We start from the raw sequence: 16,502 nt of genomic DNA on the forward strand, positions 1-16,502 counted from the left end.
TATTCCCTGTTTATACCACAATAAGCTTTATATCAAAGTTTTAATTTTTACAGATGGTCTTTGTGTACTATTTATGAGTTTTCAGAAATTCTTGCTTTAAAACAGAATAGGAGGTTTGAGTTCAAAGTCTGAATATGAACTCTTATTACACCCTCCCTGTGTTATATGGTGGAAAATTGTTTCCTGAGTAGCCAGACAGACCTGGTTAAATAGTGACTGTCTCCTTTCTGTTCTTTGATCTTGTATGCTTACGCCTCTTCAGTCTTCTTAGATGTAAAATGCAGATAACTGTACTTACCCTGTTGGTTTTTTTGTGATGATAAATTAGAAGAATGTGTTTTATATCTTTTTCAGTGTTTATCACACAGTTTTCAAGAAATAACTATTATTTATAACTTTAGTGATCTATGTTGAAAAATTAAAGCAATTACCAAGTTTCTACTACACAAATACAGTACCGTTAGCACATCAATTATTTTATAATTTTACATGCACATATTTCCAAAATTAGTATTAGTTTCTTATCTTATTATATGAACCATTTTTCTTACTTAATATAACATGACAGCAATTTCTGGTTAGGTAACATCTCATTATGGTTTAATTTGCGTTTCCCCGATGATTAGTAATGTCGAGAAACTTTTCATGTACTTTTTACCCAGTTTTATGTCTTCTTTGGAAAAACAGCTATTAAGATTCTTTGCCTATTTTAAAATTTGCTTTTTTTGTTTTGAGTGGGTAAGTTCCATATATATTTTGGGTATTAACCATTATCATATAAAAGTCTTGCAAATATTCTCTCCCATTCCATGGGTTGCATTTTCATCGTGTTGGTTGTTTCTTTTGCTGTGCAGAAGCCTTTTTGTTTAATATAGTCCCACTTGTATGTTTTTGCTTTTGTTTCTTGTACTTAAGGTGTCACTTCCAGAAAATCATTACCAATACCAGTGCTAAGGAGCTTTCCCCTGTTTTCTAAATTGTTGTTTACATATATATGATGGAATATTACTCAACCATAAAAGATGGAAATTCTGCCATTTGTGACAATGATCTTCAGGGCATTATGCTAAGTGAAATAAGCCAGACAGAGAAAGACAAATACTATAGAGTCTCACACATAGAATCTAAATATTGAACTCCCTGAAACAGAATGTAGGATGATGGTATCTTGGGGTTGGGGGAGAGGGGAATGTATAAGTCAGGGTTCTCAAGAGGAAAAAAATCAAGGAAGTATGATTATAAAAAGGAATTTATTAAATTGGCTTACATAACCAGAAGTTGGATAGTCTACAATGGCCATCTGCAGGCTAGACAGCTGGAAGAACCAGTAGTTGTGCAGTCCAAGAGGCTGAAGCCTCAGAACAATTGGAATCAGTGGTGCTACCCTAGTCCGAGATGGAAGGCTTCTGGAAACTCCCTGGAGAATCACTGGCAGAATCCACTTTGGAAGAGTGAAGGAATGAGAGTCCGATGTCCTCAGGCAATAGCAGTAGCAGTCAAGAACCTATTCAAGAAGACTGGAGCTTGTATCTGCTGCTGATTCCTTGTTCTTCCAACTTTTATTTCAGTCAAGCCACCATCCTATTGGGCAGTGCTGCCCACATTTAGGGACGGTCTCCACTTCAATTCACTATTCCACATGCCAATCATTCCTAGACATATCCTCATTAACGCACCCAGAAGCCTCATAATCTTCAGCATTTTTTGATCCAATCAAGTTGACAATTCAAATTAACCATTACAAGAGAAATGGAGAAATTTTGGTTAAAGGGTACAAACTTTAAAGTTGTAAGATGAATAAGTTCTGGGGATTTAATATACAGCGTATATAGCATATATAGCATAGTGACTATAGTTAATAATGTATTTTATACCTGAAATTTGCTAAGAGAGTAGATCTTTAATGTTCTCACCATGAAAAACAAAATAACCAACAGCAACAAGGTGAAGTGATAGATGTGTGAACTAATGATTATGGTAATCATGTAATGACATATTTGTATATGAAATCATCATGTTGTACATCTTCAACTTATGCAATTTTGCTAGTTAAATGCACCTCATAAAGCTGGGAAAAATAACATGACATTCTTCCACAAGAATAAATATAGGTAGGTCTATAGCAATAATTTTAATATATCAATCATCTCCAGTGTGATAAATTCTAATTTATTAAATCAGTATCCTATTGTTGAATCTTTAGATTATATCTAATATTTACTGTGGCAATAGTACTGCAATAAGTATCTTTTTAATATATTTATTCACTCAACTTGTTTCTTTAGGTTAAGTCCCTGTCATAAAATTGTTGAGTTAAATAAAGGCTAATCACTGAAAGAAAAGTTTATTGTCAAGTATGATGAACATATAGGAAAGTACACAAAATATAAATTAGAGATCAGCAAATCTTCACAAACACACTCCCATAATCACCACCTAGCACAAGAACCAAAACAGTACCAGGCCCCAGAAACCCTCCTCTGGTGTCCCCTCTTGGTCACCAACCCTGTCTACTCCCCAGAGGGAGCCACTATCCAGAACTGTTAACAGTATATTTAGATTTTCTACTTTTGAATTTAATATGAATGTGCTAGTTCTATATATGTTGTTTTGTTTCTGGTTACTTTCAATCAACATTCCAATTTTGTTTGTATTCACCCATATTGCTTAACATAGAAACCGTTCACTCATTTTCATTGTTGTATATTATTTCATTGTATAAAGAAGTAATTTATCTGTTGAACAAATTGGGTCATTATCATTTGGACTCTTAAGAGCAATGATTCTATTTTCATAAGTGTTTGTGTGAGTGCACATTTCTGTAGAGTATATACCAGTAGCAGAATTGTGGAATCATAGGTATGTATATGTTTATCTTTAGAGATAGTGTCAAACTCTTCCATGATGATTGTACTAATTGATGCTTCTACCTGTAGCATTTGAAATTTCCTGTTTGTTCCACATTCTCTTTAACACTTGACATTAAAAATGAGCTCTTCTGGAGGGAGCATTATGGTTTTACTTTGTATTTCTCTAATAACAATGTTGTTGTTTTGAATACCTTTTCATATATTTGAATCACTTAGATCTTCTTTCTTGAGAGGTGCTTGTTCAAATCTTGTCCATTTTTCTACTAGCTATCTGAAAGTTCTTTTATATTCTAGAGAACTTTTATTGTTAAAAATGTGTTGCAAATATATTTCAAACACTTCAGTTTGCTGTTATACTTTCTTCATGGTGTCTTTTAATGAACATAAGTACTTAACTTAAAGAAAGTTAAATATATCATTCCTACCTACTCTCCCCTTTACTACATTTTTTTAAAAAAAATATGCTCTATTGAAGAAAAGTTTCTACCAACTTGGATAATATTTTAGGAAGTTTTGGCTGCTAGAACAAAGTACCATAGACTGGGTGATTTATAACCAACAGAATTTGCTTATCATAGTTGTGGAGACTGGAAGTCTAAGATCAGGATGACGGCATGGTTGGTGTCTGGTGAGGGTCTTTTTCCAGACTGTGGACTGCCAACTTCTCTTTTTATCCTCCCATTGAGGAAAGAAGGTTAGAGAGCACATTGTAAGGGTACTAATCACATTCATGGAGGCTCCTCACTCATAGTCCAATTATCTCCCAAAGGCCCTGCCTCTTAATGGTGTCACATTGGGATTAGTATTTCAATATATGAGTTTTAGAGTTGAGGGGTCACAATAATTGCATAACAGATGACAGCAATATATTATCTTCTAAAAATGTTTTTGTCATTTTGGCTTTCGTATTTGCATTTCAATCTACTTAGAATTGAGTTTTGCAGAGAATAAAATCAGACCGAATTTTATTATTATTATATATGGATACCCTATTGTCCCAGCCACCTTTAGTAACAATATTATATTTTGCTCATTACTTTTTAGTCCCATTTTTATTTTACATGAATGTCCACATCTGTATGAAATGTTTTTGGGCTTTCTATTCTATTCCATTGATCTATTTGTCTAAACTTCAGTATTTGAACGGTACTATTTATTTACTCAATTCTTTTGGGGAGTAGTAGGGTTTGAATTCAGCTTAAGATTAATTTCTATTTCTTTTTGTACTGGAGGTTGAACCAAGGGGCACTTACTCTAAGCCATATCCCAAGCTCTTTTTTATATTTGTTTTAGAGACAGGGTCTCACTTAGTTGCTTAGGGCCTCACTGAACTTCTGAGGCTGGCTTTAAACTCATGATCCTCTTGCCTTAGCACCCTGAGCTGCTGAGAACACAGGCATGTGCCACCATGCTCAGCTAATATTAATTTTTTAAAAAGGCAAATATCATACATTTCAGAGGAAAAGGCTATTATTTTGCTATCTTTTTAAAAAAGGTAGTTTTCTTGAAGCTACTTTTCTTATAGAAAGTCAGCAGATGTAATGTCTCCTAGTTGTCCCAGCTATATGTGAAACTGCAGAAACAAAGTCAATCAGAGAATTCATATTTTCTCTTGGTTGATATTCTTTCATCTGTTGTTTTTGCAAACATTGATATTGTTTCTGGGAATTTACCAACTATTCTAGCTCTATATCCTCATCCTCTCAACCAGATGTCAGAAAACTGTGCAGACAAATAGGTGATTGTAAGCCAGCTCTTCTCAGAGACATTTGTATTCTAAAATAGTCATCTTAGAACAAAATGCCTCTAAAACCAATGGAATGGCTGTTACAATTATGTTTTATTTATTTATCTGTATTGTGATAAAGCAAGACTAGATGACACCTGATTCTGCAGCCAGAGAAGTAGCATAAGTCACTCAGACTCACCAACTTAATGTATGGGAAACAGGAGCAATGATCAGTATCAGAAGATATGTTTTTGAGATTTTTTAGAGATATCTTCTTAGTGACCTTAAAGTTTTACCTAATGAGTAGTGGTTTATTCATCTTCCTATAGAGGTTAATATTCTTCTTACTTAATTATTATGGAATTGAAAGATGAGATTGCAGCCCCTTGTTTAAAATTCTTTTAAACATAGGTGAAAAGACAGGAAAGCTTTAAGAAGGATCTTTCTTCTATTAAACACAACTTGCCTTCATCTTGTTCTTTTAGTGACATTTTATTGTACATGCTTCCTCCCAAATATGGTCCTTTAGTTTTTACGTCAGCAGTGCTTTTGCTACTTAGTTTTCTAAAAAGGACTCTTTTTTTCCCTCTATTTTTTTTTTTTTTTTTTTTGGTGAAGACCATGTACCCTTACTTTATCTTGGGTACCTCTCCTGACAGGGGTCAATTGACCCTGAAAGAAACACTTGTACTCCATTGCTATTCTCCTCTCTCTGGTTTCCATTCAGGTAAGTTAGATTAGACATGATTGAATTCATCCTCTTCAAGTAGTTTTTGAGTACCAACTACATGCTGAACACCAAGGTAGATACTAGCAATACAGAGATAAATTGATAGAGCAGGATTCCTGCTCTCATGGTGTTTATATTATAGTTGGGAGGCTGGACATCAAGTAAGAAATTACAATTGTGAAGGCAGTTTTGAATGATGCCAATTATAACTATGAAGGCAGTTTTGAATGACATCAAAGCTGCCCATTATGGTTTGGATCTGGAATGTTCCCCAAGGCCTATGTGTTGAAGGCTTGGTTACAAACTGGTAGTGCTATTGGGAGGTGGTAGAAACTCTAAGGAGTGAAGCCTGCTTGAGAAGTAGGTTACTGGGGGCATGTCTTTGAAGGACACATCTTATCCCCAGTCTCTTTCCCCCTGTAAGGGTTAATTTGAACTGTCAACTTGATTAGATTAAGATATGCCAATGATTAAGAGGCCTCTGGGTGTGTCAGTGAGGACGTGTCTAGGAATGATTAGAATGTGGGATAGTGAACTGAAGTGGAGACCCTCCCTAAGCGTGGGCAGCACTGCCCAATAGGATGGAATAGAAGCTGGAAGAACAAGGAGATGTAGATGTAAGCTCCACTCTTCTTGAACATGTTCTTGAATGCTGCTTTGATTGTTTTAGGATATCAGACTCTTGCTTCTTCACTCTTCCAAAGTGGACTCTGCCAGTGATTCTCCAGGTTGTTTCTAGAAACCTTGGTCTTGAACTAAGGTGGTACTGTTTATCTTCTTGTTCTGGGACTTCTGCATCTTGGACTGCACAGCTGCTGATTCTTCCAGCTCTCCAGCTGCAGATGGCCCTTGTGAACTATCCAGCTTCTGATTGTGTAAGCCGATCTAATAAATCCCCTTTTAATAATCATACTTCCTGTTGATTCTGTTCCTCTAGAGAACCCCAATATACCCCCACTTCCTGGCCACCATGAAGTGAACAGCTTTTCATTGCTGTGACCAAAATACTTAACAAGAACAACTGAGAGGAATAAAAGTTTATTTGGGGTTCATGATTTCAGAGGCTTTATTAGTCCATGGTCAGCTGACTCCATTGTTCTGGGCCTGAGGTGAGGCAGAACATCATGGTGGAAGGGCACGGTAGAAGAAAGCTGCTTAGTTTATGGCAACTGGGAAGGAGGTAGTGGGTAGGGAGAGAAAGAAACAGGCTAGGGACAAGATACAATTCTCAAGGACATGATCCCAGTGATCTACATTTTTCATCTATGCCCTACTTGCCTACAGTTAACACCCAATAGTCTATTCATGTTAGTAATCCACCAAATAGATTAATACACTAATGAGGTTACAGTTCATGTAACCATGTCACCTCCAAGCATTCCTGTATTAACATATGAGATTTTTGGGGGCTACACCTCATGTATAAACCATAACACATGCCCTTCCACCATGATGTCCTGCTTTACCATAGACTTGAAAATAAGGGAGCCAATCAACAATGCACTGAAACTTCTGAAACATGAGCCAAAATAAATCTTTGTTCATTAAGTTTTTTCTCAGATATTTTGCCATAAAGATGGAATATTGATTAATATTGCAGAATCACATCCAGGAGGGAAGACAGACATCAGTCCAGAGCTGTTACTTCGTTTTGGTCCAGATTCATAAAAATAAGACTACTGTGGCTTCCTCTTCCCTGCCTAATATTACTCCCTGTAATTAAATTGAAAAATAAATTCATTGAGCAACAAATAGGAGTCATTGTAGTGTATGTTGGGAGATCAGGGTTTGGGAGAAAGGAGAGGGACCAAAAGGTTGAGAAAGATATGATTCTTGACCTTAAATGGCATTGGACCTGGGGTTGGGCACAGGTCATAAGATAGAATCATAAAAGAAGAATGAACAATGTCCTCTGAGAATGGTGATGTGACAAATCAATGACTTTGATTTCAGGGAAAGAAGGTACAATTTATAGGGTCATTGTGAAAAGCTCTAGGAAAGAAGAGATATTTGTGGTAATCTTTATAGAATGGGCAGAGTTTTAATAAGGAAATATGAGGAAAGGCTTCTGGGTGTAAGGTCTAGAATGAGAAAAAACATAGAAGTGGGGACCAGTAAGCAGTTCCAATGACTGAAGCTGCAGGGAATGGTGGAAAGGAGCTGGAAAGGTAGATGGGAGGATCATGATATAGAGGACATTATGTCAAAAAAGGAGCAAATGTTTAATTGGGTTAGCAAATATTATTGGGGGAGAATTACAGGATCAGAGCTATGTCTCTTTGATTCAGCTTTTCTGACCATGGCAGGAGACAGAGTTGGTGGAAACAGGGAGAAAACAGGTGAGGAGGAGATTAAAATAGGTCTTAGCAAGGGCCTGTGAGTGTAAGAAGAGATTTGGGAGGTACATGATAGACCAATGGGCTAGAGGATGACTCTTCCTTCTCATTTTCCAAAATGATTCCAAGATTTTAAAAGTCTTGGTAATGGGGAAAAGATGATATCTATAGTGGGTAGTTACCATTTTGTTATTTTTTGACTTTCCTATATCTACTGTGTGAAAATGAAGAAAAGCAGGTTCCTGCCCTTCTGCGAAGAGGCTGGAAGGGGTCAACACTCTTATTAGCTCTGGCACCTAGGGTGTGGACACATGATACAGGTTTGGCCAATGCAAACTCCCACTGGGACATTGGGTCTGGAGGGGCACTATGGGGACACAAGGGCAGCAGTGGAGTTGAGTGAGGGTTTGGTGGCAGGGAACCAATAGAAGCTTCCTCACCTGACTTCCTAATTTCCATGGCTTTTGGTGAGTTCACCTTTTCCTGGACTCCCTTCGACCCTATTTCTAGGTCAGTTCTTCAGGCTTCTTATTAGTACTCTGAATTGCCCAATATTATTCTAATAACTTCCTTTTTAGATAGAGACAGTTTCTGTACTTTCAAACCCAGAACTGACTGATACATTGCAGTGAATAGATACAGGGAAATTTTGAGGAAGATTTGATTTGGAGAAGAGAATTAATTTGATTTTGGGTATGAAGGACTGGCAGGACATCCACTCATGCTTTCTATAAGGTTGAAATGAATAATGCATATTGAGAAAGAGGTTGAAGTTGAGTGATCCCTTTTAAAGATTTGGAGAGTATCAAACCCTGAAAGGAACTTGTTACCTCAGCTGTGGAACAAGCAGGTGGGATAGATACTTGACCCACTGATGAAAGTGATAATGAAGTCTACAACTTCATTAGTTGGGATGGCCATAGAAAACTAGGAAGAAAGGAGGCTGAAAGGACAGAGATTCAAGGCCCAGTTATGCATAGCAAGTGGGAGGGAGGACGAGAGACAGGCAGGGCAGAGCAATGGGAGACACTGTCAGTGTAGAAGCTAAAGAGAGTTTCAAGAAAATAAGACCTGGGCAACGAGGTTCAATGTTATATCAAAGTGAAAGAGCATAACTGTGGAGACTTTTATGTAAACGTTTTCTAAAGTGATGGTGGCAAGATTCAGGATGTCTGGAATCAAGGAGCTGGTAACTGTTGAGGAATCAGAGGCAGCTGGTTTAGACCATGTTAAAAGAATTTATGACAAAGGAAATGGAATGAGGAGAGTAGCTTGCATGAGTATTATCATTGAAGGCAAGTTCTCTGTGGGAATAAGGGAGCCCTGAACATGTCAAGAGAGCAGAAGAGGTGGAGAGGAAAGATTGCAAATGTTAAACTGCAAGAGAGACTACTGTTGGAACTGCTTTTTGAAGGTAGCAGAAAGAAGAATTAAAGCATGCAGGGATCCTGCTTGCTTTGGTGATAAAGGGCCTTTCAGAGGAAGGGAAAAGGAGCTGAGAAGGGGGAATTCTTGATCCAGCTTCATCTCTAGTCCATATGGGAGCTTCCTCTGAGATCTTTGGGTCCCCCGGTTTCCTCTTTTTCAATCCCATCTTAACCCCATATCTGAAGCTTTTCAAACTGTTCCTTTACTCCAGAAGCAGGAAAGGGACCTGGGGAAGGTCCCTTAGTTCTTTTTAACTCAACCCCTCCTTGCATTTCAGATACACTTCTGAAAAGCCTTCAGTTCCTTAATCCTGGCCTCTGCTCCCTGACTCCAATCCTTATTCAGAGGACTTGACTGTTAGGTTCTTATTTCCAAGTCACAGGGCCTCATTATCACATCTAATGCTCAGCAATTTGCAAAACTGAGCATACTGTAGTCTTTGATTTCACTCAGGTCAGGAGGATTATTTTTTTATTTTTTTTTTTTTTCTTTTTTTTTTATTGTAAACAAATGGGATACATGTTGTTTCTCTGTTTGTACATGGCGTAAAGGCATACCATTTGTGTAATCATAAATTTACATAGAGCAATGTTGTTTGATTCATTCTGTTATTTTTTTCCCTTCCCCCCACCCCTCCCACCCCTCTTTACCCTCTATACAGTAGTTCCTTCCTCCATACTTGCCCCCCTCCCTAACCCTAACTCTAACCCTTCCCTCCCCCCCATTATGTGTCAACCTCCACTTATTAGCGATATCATTCGTCCTTTGGCTTTTTGAGATTGGCTTATCTCACTTAGCATGATATTCTCCAATTTCATCCATTTGCCTGCAAATGTCATAATTTTATCATTCTTTATGGCTGAGTAATATTCCATAGTATATTTATACCACAGTTTCTTTATCCACTCATCAATTGAAGGGCATCTAGGTTGGTTCCACAGTCTGGCTATTGTGAATTGAGCAGCTATGAACATTGATGTGGCTGTATTTCTGTAGTATGCAGATTTTAAGTCCTTTGGGTATAGGCCAAGGAGTGGGATAGCTGGGTCAAATGGTGGTTCCATTCCAAGTTTTCTAAGGAATCTCCACACTGCTTTCCATAGCGGCTGCACTAATTTGCAGCCCCACCAGCAGTGTATGAGTGTACCTTTCTCCCCACATCCTCGCCAACACCTGTTGTTGCTCGTATTCTTGATAATCGCCATTCTAATTGGGGTGAGATGGAACCTTAGGGTGGTTTTGATTTGCATTTCTCTTATTACTAGAGATGTTGAACATTTTTCCATATGTTTGTTGATTGCTTGTAGATCTTCTTCTGTGAAGTGTCTATTCATTTCCTTAGCCCATTTGTTGACTGGACTGTTTGAATTCTTGGAGTAGAGTTTTTTGAGTTCTTTATAGATTCTGGAGATTAGTGCTCTATCTGAAGTATGATTGGCAAAGATATTCTCCCACTCTGTAGGCTCTTTCTTCGCATTGCTGATAGTTTCCTTTGCTGAGAGAAAGCTTTTTAGTTTGAATCTATCCCAGTGGTTGATTCTAGCTTTTATTTCTTGTGCTATGGGAGTCCTGTTAAGGAAGTCTGATCCTAGACCAACAAGATGAAGATTTGGACCTACTTTTTCTTCTATAATCTGCAGGGTCTCTGGTCTGATTCCGAGGTCCTTAATCCATTTTGAGTTTAGTTTCGTGCATGGTGAGAGATATGGGTTTAGTTTCATTCTGTTGCATATGGATTTCCAATTCTCCCAGCACCATTTGTTGAAGAGGCTATCTTTTCTCCATTGCATATTTTTGGCCCCTTTGTCTAGTATGAGAAAATTGTATTTATTTGGGTTTGTGTCCGTGTCCTCTATTCTGTACCATTGATCTACCTTTCTATTTTGGTACCAATACCATGCCGTTTTTGTTACTATTGCTTTGTAGTAGAGTTGAAGATCTGGTATTGCAATACCCCCTGTTTCACTCTTCCTGCTAAGGATTGCTTTAGCTATTCTGAGTTTCTTATTCTTCCAGATGAATTTCATAATTGCCTGCTCTATTTCTGTAAGGTACGTCATTGGGATTTTAATTGGAATTGCATTGAATTTGTATAGCACTTTAGGTAGTATGGCCATTTTGACAATATTAATTCTTCCTATCCAAGAACATGGAAGATCTTTCCATCTTCTAAGGTGTTCTTTAATTTCTTTCTTTAGTGTTGTATAGTTCTCATTGTAGAGGTCTTTCACCTCTTTTGTGAGATTGATTCCCAAGTATTTTATTTTTTTCGAGGCTATTGTGAATGGGGTAGTTTTCCTAATTTCTCTTTCTGAAGATTCATCACTTATGTATAAAAATGCGTTGGATTTATGGGCATTGATCTTGTAACCTGCTACTTTACTGAAATCACTTATGAGTTCTAAGAGTTTTCTGGTGGAATTTCCAGGTTCCTCTAAATATATAATCATGTCATCAGCGAACAGGGATAGTTTGAGTTCTTCTTTTCCAATTCGTATCCCTTTAATTTCTTTGGTTTGTCTAATTGCTCTGGCCAGAGTCTCAAGAACGATGTTGAATAGAAGTGGTGAAAGAGGGCATCCCTGCCTTGTTCCAGTTTTTAGGGGGAATGCTTTCAGTTTTTCACCATTTAGAATGATATTAGCCATGGGCTTAGCATAACTGGCCTTTACAATATTAAGGAATGTTCCCACTATCCCTATTTTTTCTAGTGTTTTGAGCATGAAGGGGTGCTGTATTTTATCAAATGCTTTTTCTGCATCTATTGAAATAATCATGTGATTCTTGACTTTAAGTCTATTAATATGGTGAATTACGTTTATTGATTTCCTGATGTTGAACCAACCTTGCATCCCTGGGATGAAACCCACTTGATCATGGTGCACTATCTTTTTAATATGTTTTTGTATGCGATTTGCTAAAATTTTGTTGAGAATTTTTGCGTCGATGTTCATTAAGGATATTGGTCTGAAATTTTCTTTCCTTGATGAGTCTCTGTCTGGTTTAGGTATCAGTGTGATATTGGCTTCATAGAATGAGTTTGGGAGGGTTCCCTCCTCTTCTATTTTATGGAATACTTTGAGAAGTATTGGAATGAGCTCTTCCTTAAAGGTTTTGTAGAACTCGGCTGAGAACCCATCTGGTCCCGGACTTTTCTTTGTTGGTAGGCTTTTGATGACTTCTTCTATTTCAGTACTTGAAATTGGTCTATTTAAATTGTTTATGTCCTCCTCATTCAGTTTAGGCAATTCATATGTCTCTAGAAACCTGTTGATGTCTTCGAAATTTTCTATTTTGTTGGAGTATAGATTTTCAAAATAGCTTCTAATTATGTTTTGTATTTCCATCCTGTCTGTAGTGATATTTCCTTGTTCATTCCGAATTTTAGTGATTTGGGTTTTCTCTCGTCTTCTCTTTGTTAGTGTGGCTAAAGGTTTATCAATTTTGTTTATTTTTTTGAAGAACCAACTATTTATTTTGTCAATTTTTTGTATTGTTTCTTTTGTTTCAATTTCATTGATTTCAGCTCTGAGTTTAACAATTTCCTGTCTTCTACTACTTTTGGTGCTGTTCTGTTCTTCTTTTTCTAAGGCTTTGAGCTGTAGTGTTAGGTTGTTTATTTGTTGAGTTTTACTTCTTTTATTAAATGCGCTCCATGAAATAAATTTCCCTCTAAGTACTGCTTTCATAGTGTCCCAGAGGTTTTGATATGATGTTTCTTTGTTCTCATTTACCTCTAAGAAATTTTTAATTTCCTTCCTAATATCTTCTGTTATCCATTCATCATATAATAGCATATTGTTTAATCTCCAGATGTTGGAATAGTTTCTGTGTTTTACTCTTTCATTTATTTCTAACTTCAATCCATTATGATCTGATAGAATACATGCTAGTGTCTCTATCTTCTTGTATTTGCTAACATTAGCTTTGTGGCATAATATATGGTCTATTTTAGAGAAGGATCCATGTGCTGCTGAGAAGAAAGTGTATTCACTCTTGGTTGGATGGAATATTCTATAAATGTCCGTTAAGTCTAAATTATTGATTGTGTTGTTGAGATCTATGGTTTCTTTGCTCAATTTTTGTCTGGAAGATCTGTCCAGTGGTGAGAGCGGCGTGTTAAAATCACCTAGTATTATTGTGTTGTGGTCTATTTGGTTTCTGAAATTGAGAAGGATTTGTTTGACATACATAGATGAGCCACTGTTTGGGGCATAGATGTTTATGATTGTTATATCTTGCTGATTTATGCTTCCCTTAAGCAGTATGAAATGACCTTCTTTATCCCTTCTGACTAACTTTGGCTTGAAGTCCACATTATCGGAAATGAGGATGGATACTCCAGCTTTTTTGCTGAGTCCATGTGCATGGTATGTTTTTCCCCATCCTTTCACCTTTAATCTATGGGTATCTTTTTCTATGAGGTGAGTCTCTTGCAGGCAACATATTGTTGGATCTTTCTTTTTAATCCAGTCTGCCAGTCTATGTCTTTTGATTGATGAATTCAGGCCATTAACGTTCAGGGTTATTATAGAGAAATGATTTGGTTTCCCGGTCATTTGGTTCATTTTTAAAATTTTGTTTATTTATTTGTTTGACACAACTTGTTTCCTCCTTTATTTGACAATTCCTTTAGGATAATTCCTCCCTTTGCTGATTTGCTTCTTTGTTTTTCATCTCTTCCTCATGGAATATTTTGTTGAGAATGTTCTGTAATGCTGGCTTTCTTTTTGTAAATTCTTTTAGCTTTTGTTTATCATGGAAGGATTTTATTTCATCGTCAAATTTGAAGGTAAGTTTTGCTGGGTATAAGATTCTTGGTTGGCATCCATTTTCTTTCAGGGCTTGAAAAATGTTGTTCCAGGACCTTCTAGCTTTTAGGGTCTGGATTGAAAAATCTGCTGATATGCGTATTGGTTTCCCCCTGAATGTAATTTGGTTCTTTTCTCTCACAGCCTTTAAAATTCTGTCTTTATTTTGTATGTTAGGTATTTTCATTATAATGTGCCTTGGTGTGGGTCTGTTGTAATTTTGTGTATTTGGAGTCCTGTAAGCCTCTTGAACTTGATTTTCCATTTCATTCTTCAGATTTGGGAAATTTTCTGATATTATTTCATTGAATAGGTTGTTCATTCCTTTGGCTTGTTTCTCTAGGCCTTCCTCAATCCCAATAATTCTTAAATTTGGCCTTTTCATGATATCCCATAGTTCTTGTAGATTCTGTTCATGATTTCTTACCATCTTCTCTGTTTGTTCAGCTTTGTTTTCAAGGTTAAATATTTTGTCTTCAATGTCTGAGGTTCTGTCTTCCAGGTGTTCTATCCTATTGGATATGCTTTGTATGGAGTTCTTAATTTGGTTTATTGTTTCCTTCATGTCAAGGATTTCTGTTTGGTTTTTTTTCAATATCTCTAACTCTTTATTGAAATGATCTTTTGCTTCCTGTATTTGCTCTTTTAACTGTCGATTGGTGCGATCAATCAATGCTTGCATTTGCTCTTTCATCTCATCATTCAATGCTTGCATTTGCTCTTTCATCTCCTCGTTTGCTTCTCTGATCATTTTAATTATGTACATTCTGAACTCCTTTTCTGTCATTTCTTCTGCCATGCTGTCATTGGGTTTTATTGATGTAACATCTAGATTTGTTTGCAGCATTTTCTTTCCTTGTTTTCTCATGTTGTTCAGATATCAGTGGACCGCTGAGATATTGCAGATTTCCTCTGTTGATTTACAATGACCCTGAAGATTTCTATATATATCCCCTCTTAGCCTTCAGTAGGCTGAAGTCTTGGAGGAGGTTGATAATGCGGTGCTCCACAAGGAAGCTGCCTCTCTAGGAGTGGTGGCCTTCAGGTGGGGTATATTCCCTGCTAGTGGGCAGAGGTGCCTCCACTTGTTGACCAATGGTCATCCAAAGGGGACCTAGGCTGCGGGTTGAGGCAAGGCCTGTTTGGGCCTGAGTCTCTGGTTTTACCGTCCTTGTGGGAAACCTCACCCAGCAGGGAAGACTCACCCGGTGGGGAGGTCTCGCTGGTCAGTTTTCTCCTAGAGGTTCCCCTCAATTTACAGCTACTGCCTGGGCTGGGCTGCCTTCCTCTGCAAAGTTTCCAGGGGCCCGGCCCTACCTCCTGGGCCTGGGAGCCTCACCCTTCGCAGATGAATCTCCTTAGGCTGCCCCTCCTCAGAGAATTTGCCCATAGGCCTGGAACCTTCGCTCCGCCCTTAGCCTGTCTCTGTGCGGCTCTTCCACCCAGAAGCCTCCTAGATCCTGGGACCCTGTTCTGCACCTAATCGCCTGGCTGCGTGGCCCCTCCTCTGAGGAGCCACCTGTGGCCCTGAACAATCGCTCTGAGTCCCAGAGACCCGCCACAGGCCTCTTCCTCCAGACAGCCGCCCAGTATGCCGGTGCGGTCACTAGGAGTCCAAGAAACTCACTTCGTGCCTCCTCCTCCCACCAACCACCCGTAGCCCGGGGCAATCAATCACTCCGAGTCGAAGTGACCCTGCCCGTTCCTCCTCCTTCTCCAGATAACCCCCCGGGTGTTCAGGAGCAGTCCCTCTGAGTGGCTCTGAATCCACGTGACCCGCTGCACGGGTCCTCTGGGCAACCGCCCGGAGCTCTGGTGTGGTCCCTCAAGACCAAGCGTCCCACCACGCTTCTCCTCCAGGCAGCCCCCTGTGTTCAGGAGCTGTCACTTTAAGACCAAACAACTCACCACTCGCCTTCTCCTCTGAGCAGCCGCCTGGAGCGCTAATGCAGTCACTGCGAGTCCAAAGGACCCGCCGCACTCCTCCTCCTCCTTCTCCTACTCCTCCGGGCAGGCCCCGGGGTTCAGAAGTGGTCAGGGTCCAAACAGCTCGCCACGCAGCACCTTCTCTGGCAACCGCCTGTAGTTCCCGTATAGTCACCCGAATCCAAGCGGCTGCTCCTCTTCCTCCTTGTCCTCAGGGCAGGCCCCGGTGTTCAGAAGCGTCGTTCTGATTCCAAACAGCTCGCCGCGCGGCTTCTCCTCTGGCAACCGCCTGCAGCTCTGGCGCAGTCTCTCCGAATCCAAGTGGCCACGCTCCTCTCCTCCTCCTCAGGGCAGGCCCCGGTGTCCTGAGTCCACACAGTTCTCCCCGCCACTCCTCCCCCGGGCAGCCGCCGGAGCCCCAGTGGCTGCTCCGAGTCCCAGCGCTGTGCCGAGCGGCCTCCTCTATGGCGCTCCAGCGGGGGGAGGGGCGTCTCGCCGGCAGTTCTACTTCACAAAGTTTCCTGCGTTCCGGGACCCCCGTCCCATCCGGGATGCCCCCCCAGGGGGTGAGAGTCACCCGGCTACTTTGAGTTGGTCCCAAGCGTCTCAATATCTCCTCTCTTGAATCCTGAGTTCTGGAGCAACACGTAATGCAGCCACCCTCTAGGCCGC

The sequence above is a fragment of the Sciurus vulgaris genome (assembly GCF_902686455.1).
Source record: "Sciurus vulgaris genome assembly, chromosome: 2".
Taxonomy (NCBI): domain Eukaryota; kingdom Metazoa; phylum Chordata; class Mammalia; order Rodentia; family Sciuridae; genus Sciurus; species Sciurus vulgaris.